Below are 12806 nucleotides of genomic sequence, written 5' to 3' on the forward strand. Positions count from 1 at the left end.
GACTCCCTAAATCAGTTTGGGAAGAATTGACCTCTTTATAATACCGATTCTTTCTTTCTGTGTCTCATTTTCAATCTAATCTTTTGTTATTTATCAAGTAACCCAATATCCGGTTCAGAGGAGAAACTCAACATATTCTGTTAAATATTCTGGATTAATTAATGAATGCATGTAGTAAGTCTACCTAAGATCTCTGGGAACTCATCACCACTGCATTGCTACCAGGCAGTCTTGTTTACAGTGAAACATTTCAGGATTTCCTACCAAGGGAATAGTAGCTCAGAGAAATGATACAGGGCAGGAAGAAAGGCAAGTTAAGGGTTTCCAGATGATGCCCACACAAGTTTCTTGCAACACGACATTTATGGTCTCTACTCCCAGCCAAAAACTATGTAATACAGCCTGTCTCCACAAGCATAACCAGTTTGATCACTGAGTTTTTAGTATAAATAGAAAAAAAGGATGATTTAAAGGACTGTTAAAACCAATTTAAACAAAGCAAAGGTTTTCCATTGTGTTTAATACTTAAGAAAACTTCCAGAATCATTTTTATTTCTATCGCTATAAGGTGACCAAATAAAGTGTTCATCTTAACCCCATCACATATTGAGTTTTACAGGCTTTAATACAATACAAGCTTTAAACAGAGATTAGTAAACTTACTACTTAACATTTTACATCAACAAATACAGTTTGAGTTCATCATCAGTTTTCCTACAAAACACTGACATGATATAATAATATGAACAATGAAACAAATCATTTGAAATGGGAAAATTCTTATTCCACATATCAGAAAAATAAGCTGTTGGATTTATGATCACTTAAGAGAAGGCTCTTCACCTAATGAAATTGTCAGTGGCACAGGAAAAATCACAATGCCGTAAAGGAGGCAACAAAAATCTTCACTTTGAAGCATTTTTAGCCTTCAATCTGGAAGACCATCACTATACTAACTAGAAGCTGCCTGACTTTCTTAAATAAGCAATGTTTATTTCTAACATTAATTCTGTAGCGAGGATGAATAGCAGGCCCTGCACATTCCGCCTTCTTCTAATTCTTGAGCTTCCTACAACCCAGGCAAATTCCAGGACTTCAAATCCTCTTGCCATGGCAGCCCTTTCTGATTTCTCCTGCTTGATTCATGTTTGATCTCAAGCAGATTTTGCTCAGAAACCAGAAATCATTAGGGAAGTGCTGACTTTGAGGGAAAACAGGGATAAGAAAAGGATGTTTACCCTCTGGAAGAGGAAACCAGGCTCAGTGATAAACTAACAAGGGGGAGTGTTACCTATGATTAATCAGGTCAACTGACTCTACTGTAAACACTTCCTGCCCCTGTCTGAGAAAATATAATTGACCTGGAAATTTACTTAGTTAGACTGAAAAGTGAATCAGAAATCGCATCATAATTGAGAAACCAGGCTTTCATAAGCTGTGATTAACTTCTAAAAGCTCTTCACCAAGAGGCACTCATCACCCTTAGAAGACATTTTTAAAAGGCTCCTGTTTACATAAATTACAAATACCTCACTACTGCTCATAGCATCATTCCTCAACATACAGATAGTCTTGTGTTAAAATAACAGAGTATACCATGAAAATTTAAGATGACAAAATAAATGCATTAAAAGACAATAATTCTCAATACAGAGGTAACATTCAAAGAGTCCCTGTAATAAAACAGACTTCCTAGAAGGAAGTGGTCTTCAGGTAACTTCAAGTGATCAAATGTTAGGTAGGTTACAAAGGATTTTCCTTAATGAACTGATATACACACTACTTTCTCAAGAGCAGAGCCCAAGTGTGATGGGTTAGCAATGTGTGCAAAACCCCTGTCTGTTTTTTTCTCTGTAAGTAGAGGCTGAGACACTCGCCTGCACCTAAGACACAATACACACTCATATTTCTCCTTTCACCTGGCTTAAATCAACACTTTCATTGAATTAAGCAAGAAAAGTTAGTCTACAATTATATCTTAACTTTATAATTCTAATACAGAAAAATCCCTAGAAGTGTCTTTCCTCTTCAAATCAATTACTACTGCTTTCGTCTTCACTTACTGGAACCCATAAGAAATACCCTCCAATCCGATCTTTCAAAATCAACAAGGCCAGCAATGCCAGTCTGATTATAGTATGCTCCTACTTAAAAGGTTTTTGTTGGCTTCCCATCACCAAAAGATGAAGTCCAAACATTTTGCCCTACCAGTATCTTCTTTGCCTTCTCTCAACACACCCAACCTTGTCTCTGATCTTTGCTCTTACATATTTTTCTCTCCAGTAACATTAAACTTCTCACCTTGCCTTACCGGCTTATTTGTGTTTTTTCAACTTCATATCTGCTTTTCACTCTTATTGGAATGTCCTCCCTTGCTCCTTCTCAGTTTAGTAAACTCCTTATCTTTTAAGGCCAATTTCAAATGTTATCCCCAATGCACAGACTTCCTGACCTCTCTGGCAGCCTAAAGCATCTACTTCTCTTAATTCCTAACTATATTTTATTAATTCTTATGGAAACAATTATTAAGTTGAATAGAAATTATGAATTTTATGTCTATCTTCCTTCTAGATAAATGCAGTCCAGTAGAACTTTCTCAATGATAGTAACATTTTTCTGTGTCGTCCAATAAGGTATCTACGTGTTGCTCAAATGGTGGTTAGTATGACTAAAGAACTGAATTAAAAAATTTTTTTACATTTATTTAAATTTAAATTTAAAAAACCACCTGGGGCTAGTGGCCAGCAAATTGCTCAGAAATTGCACAATGCAGTTCTATTCTGTGCCCCACACAGATCCCGCCTAATATAGCTGGCCAATACCTTTTTGTTGAATAGATAGATGGATGGAAACAATATCACTATTTTACATTTCAAGACCATCTAGTTATTATGTATGCCTCTAGTCCTAGGAAGAATACAAGCTTTCTCAAATGTGTCTAGGTGGCTCCTGAAAGTCATAGTACTCATTTTAGAACACATCCATATTTATTTAATTACATGAATCAAAAATCAAAAATGTTACTATATTATATTCCCAAAATAATACATAAAGTATTTTAAAAATCACTTTTTATCAGGATAATCCTCTTATCAAATTTATGAGAAAGTTGAAACTAATAGAATGAACAAAAAGCTTGATACCAGGTATATTCTCTGACAATTAAATGTTTCTTTCCAGCGCTGTACCCAGAAACTTGCTATGCTTTGTCATGAGGAAACATAGATGGAGTATTGAGTTTATCTGAGAGTTCACAGTAGAAGTGGGAAGTTGAGTTCTAAAGGAATAAGAAATGCTAGCAGTAGTAATAACCCCCACATTTCCATAACACAATAAATCATAACAAAATAAAGGTTTATTTCCTGCTCGTGTCATAGTCTGATGTAATTTGGGAAGCTTTCTAGGGAGGCTTTCTTCCAAAGGATGGCTTAGGGATAAAAGCTCCTTTCTCTAGATAACTGTACCATCATCCATTATTAATATTTGGCCTCCACTTTCACTATGCAAAAAGAACACAGTGTGTGGGAAGGTACATCAGACAATTACTTTAGCCTGGAAAATGACATCCATCACTATTCACATTCCATGACCAGACCTAGTCACAGAGCCAACCCAGCTACAGGGGAAGCAGGGAAATATAGAGGAACATGCAAATATCAGTGAATTCCAGCACTCTCTGTCACAATGCTTAAAGCACTAGCCAAATTCATTAAAATTACTCATGACAATTACCCTTAAGAATTTTGAGTATACACAAAATTATATCAGTGGCAATATTGGATGAAAAATATCCATCTTTATATAATGGATAATACTCAGACAGGTGAGAAACTCATGTCCAAGAAAAATAACTGAAGAACAGCAAAGGAAACAACAGATTCACATCTCAGGTCTCACGTTCACTGCGAGGGCTGTAATTCCCCAGATGTTTTAAAGCTATCTCTGTCAAAAAATATGCATTTTTTTATGAGATTGCACTATAATAAGAAAAAGTGGGTGCAATGTTAGCTTCTTTTGTTACATCTGGGAAATCATGGCATATTTTATCAAACATTTGATCAGGTTACTATTTGGAAATATCTTAAATCTCTATTAACCTGAGTTCTACTCAGTGCTCCTTCTCTTTATTAGGAAAGACAGGGAGTATGCCCCTGCATGAATTGTGTCACAATTTCCAGTTTTCAGAGAAAACACTCGCTTATTGAAAATAGTTTGTCATGCAGACATTCACAGTATTGTATCATTCCTCACAGAAACATCCGTCATGAAATTATTCTCTGAGAGAAAGTTTTCCAGAGCGGGAGGGCAACTCAGTAGAACTTGTCCTTCATTTGAATACCAAAATTCATGCTTCCTTTTTGTGACTGTAAATTTGTCATGAGTAAGGATGACAGTAAGGTCTTTGTCTTTAAGATTTATATTTAATGTATTCATGTTTACTTAAATAAATGTGTCTGCCAAGTAAGCAAGACTATGAATCAGATAATATCTTGCTGCCAGTAAGTTGAAAGGAATGTGTGAATTTGAGAAAGAGCTGCTACTTGAACTCTTAACTGAACACTGACTCGCCCTTTGCCAGACCTCAGCTGGTCAACAGCTGTGTGTGCGCACCAGTGGAATATTAAGGAGTTTTTCTACAAGCTCGAATTATAGAAAACAGTTAAATTTTCATGAGCCTGGATTTTATAAAGTTTATTCTGTTGATAACACAATTTAAACACATCCATATGTCGGTGAGAAGTTCTCCACATCTCCAGTTTTTGGCTGTAATTAATATGAAGCAAACTAGTTCAGAGTGGAGATTTCCAAGTTATTTGGGCTTTGACACCATTCTTCAGAATGCTCAGGCATTTTGCCCCATGTATACACACATCTGCCACCATGATTCACTTCTAGGTATAAATATTATCCAGATAAGTCACTGTGATATCCCGCTATGGACCGAATGTTTGTATCTTCACCCACCACCCCCTGCTTCCAAATTCATACACTGAAGCCTAAATCCTCAATGCGATGTATTTCAGTGTGAGACCTGTGGAAGGTAATTAGGTCATGAGGATGGAGTCCTCATGAACGCAATTAGTGCCCTTCTAAGAAGAGACACAAGAGAGATGATCTCTCACTCTCCATCATGTGAGGACCCAGCAATAGAATGACCATCTGCAAACCAGGAAGAGGGCCCTTCCCAGACCTGACCAAGCTAGCATCCTGACCTCAGAATTTCCTGCTTCTAGAACTGAGAGAAATTAATTTCTATTGCTTTAGTTACTCAGTCTGCAGTATTCTGTTACAGCAGCCACACTGACTAAAAAACATCTATGTATAGAAAATTATACATTTATACAAAAAAAAAATCACACTTACAAACTGTATTGCACAATATAACAAAACATTCAAGTTATTTGAAAAGGCAGGGCAAACACTGGATGTTCAATGTGATCCCAATTTTTAAACAAATATATTGTGTAACCAAGGTTCTTGTTTCTTTTATCCTTTTTAAATGGTCTATTTGCTCTAGGAAAAAATACTGGAAAAGCAAAGGTGATGTCTTGGGTCATTCCAGGTGAGCCTCTTGTGAGTGGAGTGGCTCTGCAGCTTCTCCCAGCTTTGCCACAGGCCACATCTTCACTGTCAAACACTTCTGAACCCAAGCACTACAATATACTGTCTCTGCTCCATGAACACTAGACATTGATATAAGGCAAGCCTAACTGTATTCGATTGTCCTGTCCCTTTCTTGCCCACAACACTACCACTAAAGATTGTACTAAATGGCTGAGGAAATTTAAGGAAATTACATTGCGGAAAGAGAGACCCTAAAGGAATGCTCAAACTATGACTTTTGCCAAAATCCAAAAGAAAGTTCAAAAAAAATTAATCCAGCACAAGAATCCTTTTGCAGGAATAATCCCATTCTCAATCTGACTTCTCTGTGCTAAGGTTCTTCCTTCATTCAAACAGCTCTTTTTCTCCTGTAAAACTTACGCATTTTGGAAAATGCCACCCCCTAAATATCTCACCCTAAAACCCACTTATATGAGAGCAAAGTCATGGAACTCAGATTTTTCAAACTGTGAAACAGTGTGGAAGGTAATCAGATAATTAGTACGTTAGTTAAGGGTGCTTTTATAAATACTGTGAGCCACTATTACTGCAGTAGTGATTGCTAACTTGTTTAGTAAGTCTTTTATGAGTGCTGCCAAAATTTCTAGAATTTAAGGTATGCCATAAATCTAAAACTATTGAGAACCCAAAAATAAGTTGTTTTATTTTTGTATTTTAATGTGCATTTCTTTTATTATTAGAAATGCTAACATTCTATTTATCGATATGGGTATTAAAATAAATAGATTCACCTGGCTTTTCATCACACTTGCTTAGATTTGTTGAGAACAAAGAGAGTACACAATTCCTTCAGATTTTGAGCATGTAAATCAATGAAGACTCAATCTGTACTTAGAAAAGATTATCAACCCTTGCACCATAGAAAAATCTAACATTCATCCTTCTAATACAGAGTATTTTGTTAATTGAGATATAATTGACACAGGAGATTATATTCGTTTTAGTAGTACAACATAACAATAAATGTATACATTGTGTAAGTTGATTAAATGTTAAATATACATGAAACTAAATTACTTTACCTTTAAACTATGTTCTAAAACAGTGGTCCCAACCTTTTTGGCACCAAGGACCAGTGTTCTTATGAGAATCTAATGCCTAGTGATCTGCGGTGGATCTGAAGCAGTGATGCTAGCTCTGGGGTGTGGCTGCAAACATAGATGAAGCTTCACTCACCTGCCTCTCACTTCCTGCTGTGTGGCCCAGTTCCTTACAAGCCATGGACTGTCCACAGCCTGGGGATTGGAGACCCTTGTTATAAAACATTCTGACATTTTTTGTTTAAATTATAGTTTGAAAATTATCTATGATGCTCTAGCTTACCCCCCGACACACACACACTACTGTAGCTTAAGAGATCACTATCAATTTATATGTATACACAAAAGAACTGATAGAAATAAACCAAAATATTTACTGTAATAGTCTCTGAGAACTGAAATTATGATTGATTTTTTTATTTTTAACTGTCTTGTATTTTCCACTTTTTGCAATGAAAATGCATAATACTCAGACAGGTAATCAGAAAAAATATCTAAAAATGTTGTTAGATGTTTCTGTCACTGATAAATGACTAGCAAATTACATACAAGCAAGTGCCTTTATACTTTACTAAAAAAAAATCAAATATATACTAATAGCACTATAATCTTTTAAAATCTACTTATTAACACAACTGGAGACAAAAAGAACCAGAAATTTATAAGCTGGAACTATAACTAATAATTCTTCAATATCATTAAAACTCTGGGATTTCATTTCCAACCATGACAGTGTGATGGAGTCTGGGATTATCCTTCCACCATAAGCAACTAGAAAACTGGGGGAACTAAAGGAGACATAATTTTAGACCACACATAGTACAGGCCTATGATCTCTGAGAGAAGGAAAACAAATGATATGAACCTCACAAATTACCCAGGCTTTCTTCCCGGAGGCAATATACAGATTGTTATAGAAATAAGAGGATCCCAAACTGAGCTGAGGAGGTAGAGATTAGATTTCAAGAAGGCTGAGGGGGCTGAATTTGCAAGATATAATTCCTGAAAAAGAGGAACAATATGGAGAGAAAATCCCAAATCTCTGAATAGGGATTTCTTTTAACATTTGACTATTATTGGCATAAAAATGCCAATTCATGCATGGTAGGGTGACATCCCACAACATCAATCAAAAAATGACTTCTAGAGGTCCAAGATGGTAACAGCATAAGAGAAAACTGAACTCGACCCCTTCCATTAGTAAAATAAAAAATACATGTACATAGGTAGAAATTACTTCTGTGAGACAACTGAGCACTGATTAAACAACTTTTGACAACAAACAAGAAAAAGAGATCAAATAGAGAAGGCTGGGAAGCCAACAGAGCCCTCTAGGAGCTATGGGAACTCACTAGGCTGAAAGTGGTAGAGAGTGCCAGTTTTTACATTCCTCTCCAGCTTGATGGGGCAAGCAAGAGCTCTATTTGAGTGCTTTGGCCTACCTGTATGAGTGCTTGAATATATTATGTTCACAGCTACATTGCCTGGAGTATTTTGCTTCTGAACAAAGGGACAAGACAGAAACAAGATGTTACCACATCCACCTGGCTTTCTTGCCTAGAGCTGCTCTGGCTTGGGAGGCTAGTGCCTCAGGTGCCATAAGTCTTGCTGGGCTCCAAATGACTTCCCAAAACTACCAGGCACATAATGCCTACACAGAGGTCTCTTCTACACTGTACCACTTGGTACAACAAACAAAAGAGAGACTGTGTAAAGAAGACTGGAGAGCTATAGGAGCTCTCTGGGGATTGCAGGAATTCTCTGGAGTTGGAGGAGCTAGTGAGTGCCATTGTTATGTCCTACTACACTTTCATAGAGTGGGAAGGGGCTCTATCTAGGTGCTCTGGCTGCCTGCAAGGTTAGTGAAGTGTGTTCCTGGACACATTTGGGCCCAAAAACAGGGAGCGAGCAGGCTCAACAGGGTATTAACTACACATACCTGGAATCCTCACTCAGCACTGCTCTGGCTTGGTAAGCCAGTGCTTTGGACACCTTAGGTACCTGCTCAACTCCTACTGGTCTTCCAAAACCACACAACACAGACAGTCTACACAGAGTCCACTTCTATGTAAGGTCACTTTTCTCAGACTGGAAGAGGCAGCTATTTTGTCACATAAACAAACATAGAAAGCCAAACAAAAAATATCTATCAAAGAAAGGAAAAAGAAAATTCCTCAGGAGTGGGGGGGAAAAAACCTTAAGGAAATGGAAATAAATAACTTGCCTGATAAAGAATCCAAAACATAGTCATAACGATGCTCATCAAACTTGAGAGTAGAATAGAGGAACTTAGGAAGAACTTCAGCAAAAAGTTAGAAAGTTTAAAAACCAAGCAGACCTGAGGACTACAATAACTGAAATGAAAAACACATTAGAGGGAATTAACAGTAGATTGATTAGCTAACACAAAGAATGGATCAGTGACCTGGAAACCAACCAATCAGAAAAGTAGAAATAAGAGAATTTTCAAAAAACAAAGATAGTTAAAAGGATCTCTGGTATAATGTCAAGCACTCAAACATTCACATTAAGGAATCCCAGAAGAAGAAAGAGAGGAAGGAACAGAAATTTTATTCAAAAAAATAATGACTGAAAACTTTCCCAACCTAGTAAAGGAAACAGGTATCCAGATCCAGGGAGCACAGAGTTCCAAACAAGAGGAACCCAAAGAGATCTACACAAAGACATATTGTAGCTAATGGCAAAAGTTAAAGAGATAATCTGGAAGGAAGCAAGAGAAAAATGGCTTACATACAAAAGAAACCCTATGAGCTGATTTCTCATCAGGAACTTTACTGGCCAGAAGAGAGTGGCAGGACATCTTTAAAGTGTTGAAAGAAAGGAACCTACAACCCAGAATAATTTACCCGGAGAGATTGTCATTCAGAATTGAAGGAAAGATAGAATTTCCTGGACAAGCAAAAACTAAAGGACTTCATCACCATTAAACCAGTTCTACAAGAAATGTTAAACAGTCTTCAAGTAGAAAAGGAAAGGCCATAATCAGAAGTAAGAAAATACAAGAAAGAGGAAAACCTGGTAGATAAAGCCAAATGTTCAATAAATACTGCAAAATAAACATTTAACAAGCTACTATGAAGGTTAAAAGAAAAAGATATCAAATTCAACTTAAAACTACAATCGGTAGTTACAAGATACACAACACATCACAGGGATGGGGAGCATGGCATAGGAAATGCAGTTAACATTAATGTAATGGCTAAGTGGAGAGCCAGAAGAGAGAAAGAGCAATTAAGGGGATTGTTTAATAAACTATGTAAATGTCTAACCAATATACTATATATTTGAAACTAAAAATAAAATAAAATTTTAAAAAAGATATACAACACAAAAATATCTAAAATGTGACATCAATAACATAAAATATGAAGGGAGAAGTAAAATGTAGACTTTAAAGAATATATCTGAACCTAAATGTCTATCAGCTTAAAGTAGACTGCTATAAAGAATAACATACACAAACCTCATGATAACCACAAACCAAAAACCTAAAAATATTCACAAAGAGAAAGGAACCTAAACAAAACCATAAAAAAAAAAAAAACCTGCAAACCACAAGGAAAGAAATCAAAGGAAGAAAGGAACACAGGATAATGATATAAATAATCTAACAACAATTTCGAAAAATGACAATAAGCACATATTTATCAATAATTACTTTAAATGTAAATGTATTAAATGCTTCAATAAAAAGACATAGGGTGGCTGAATGAATAAAAAATTATGACCCATTTCTATGCTGCTCCCAAGAGACTCACTTCAAATTAAAAGACACATACAGACTGAAAGTGAAGAGATGAAAAACGACATTCCATGCAAATAAAAACAAAAAAAAAAAAAAATCTAGCATAGCAACACTCAGAGACAAAATAGACTTTAAAACAAAAAAAAAAAGTAAAGAAAAGGCAAAGAAGGGCATTACATAATTATAAAGGGTTCAATCTAAGACAAAGATATGACAATTGTAAATATCGTGTACCCAATATAGGAGCACCTAAATACATAAAGCAATTATTAATGGGCATAAAGGGAAATATCCACAGTAATACAATAGTAGAGAATTTTAATATCTGATTCACATCAATGGATAGATCATCCAGACAAAAAAATTAATAATGAAATAATAGCCTTAAATTTCACATTAGATATCACTGACTTCATAGATATTTATAGAACATTTCACCCAAAAACTGTAAAATATACATTTTTTTCAAATGCACATGGAATTGCTCCAGGACAGATCACATATTAGGCTGCAAAATAAGCCTCAATAAATTCAAGAAGACCAAAATCATATCAAATATCTTTTTTGACCACAATAGCATGAAATTAGAAATCAACTACAGGAAGAAATTGAACAAGATACAAATAAGTGAAAGGATATACCTTGCTCATGGGTTGGAAGGATTAGTGTTGTTAAAATGTCTTTAAAATCTGAAGTAATATACAGATTCAATGCAATTTCTATTAAAATACCAATGGCATACTTCTCAGAATTAGAACAACTAATCCTAAAATTTATAAGGAACTGCAAAAGACCACAAATAGCCAAAAAACTCTTGAGAAAGAACAAAGTGGAAGGTATCACACTCCCAGATTTCAAACTATACTACAAAGCTACAATAATCAAAACAGTATAGTACTGTCATAAAAACAGATATATAGATCAATGGAATAGAATAGAGAGCCCAGAAATAAATTCTCACTTATATTGTCAATTAATCTACAACAAATAGGCAAGGACATAAAATGCAATACAGACATTCTCTTCAATAAATGTTGGTGGTAAAACTGAACAGGTACGTGCAAAAAAATGAAACTGGACAACTTTCTTACACCACATATAAAAATAAACTTAAAATGGATTAAAAACTTAACTGTTATACCTGAAACTATAAAACTCCTAGAAGAAAACATAGGCAGTTAACTCTTTGACATTGCTCTTAGAAATCCCTCTTTGGCTATATCTCCTTGAGCAAGGGAAACAAACAAAAAATAAATAAACAAATGGGACCATTCAAATTTAAAAATTTTGCATAGCGAAAGAAACCATCGACGAAACCAAAAAGACAACCTACTCAATAGGAGAAGATATTCACAAGTGATACATCTAATAAGAGATTAATTGATATCCAAGATATATAAAGAACCTATACAAATTAACATCAAAAAAACAAATAATCCAATTGAAAAATGGGCAGAGGACCTGAATGAACATTTCTTCCGAGAACATACAGATGGCCAACAGACATATGAAAAGATGCTCAACATCACTAATCATCAAGGAAATTCAGCTTAAAACCACAATGAGATATCATCTCATATCTGTCAGAATGGCTTTCATAGATACATCAACAAATAACACATGTTGGAGAGGCATGGAGAAAGGAAATGCTCACACTCTGTTGGTGGGATTATAAATTAGTACAGCCACTATAGAAAACAGTATGGAGATTTCTTAAAAAATTAAAAATAGAGCTGCCATATAATCCAGCAATTCCACTTCTGGGTATTTATTAAAAACAAAAACAAAAACAAAAAAAAAAACAAAAAAAACACACTAATTCAAAAAGATATATGAACCCCTATGTTTATTGCAGCCTTACTAGTAATAGCCAAGGTATAGAAGTAACATAGATGTCCATTAATAGAAGAATGGATAAAGAAATGTGATATATGTGTTGTGTGTATTATTAATGAAATATTATTCAGCTATAAAAAAGAATGCAATTGTACCACTTGAGCCAACATGGTTGGACCTAGAGGGTATCATGCTAAGTGAAGTAAGTCAGACAGAGAAAGACAAATACAATATGATTTCAAGTATACATGGAATGTAAAATAAATAAATAAATGAACACACAAAACAGAAGCAAACTCACAGATACAGAGAAGAAATTAATGCTTATCAGATAGGAAGGTGGTTGGTGGGGGGATGAAAAAGGTGAGGGATTAAGAAGCACTAATTGCTAATTATAAAAATAGTCACAGAGATGTAAAGTACACCGTAGAGAAGATAATCAATAATATTGTAACAGCCATGTATGGTGTCAGATGGGTACTAGTCTTATCTGGGTGATCACTTTGCAAATTATATAAATGTCTAATTACTATATTTTA

The sequence above is a fragment of the Pteropus vampyrus genome, unplaced genomic scaffold (assembly GCF_000151845.1).
Source record: "Pteropus vampyrus isolate Shadow unplaced genomic scaffold, Pvam_2.0 Scaffold14, whole genome shotgun sequence".
Taxonomy (NCBI): domain Eukaryota; kingdom Metazoa; phylum Chordata; class Mammalia; order Chiroptera; family Pteropodidae; genus Pteropus; species Pteropus vampyrus.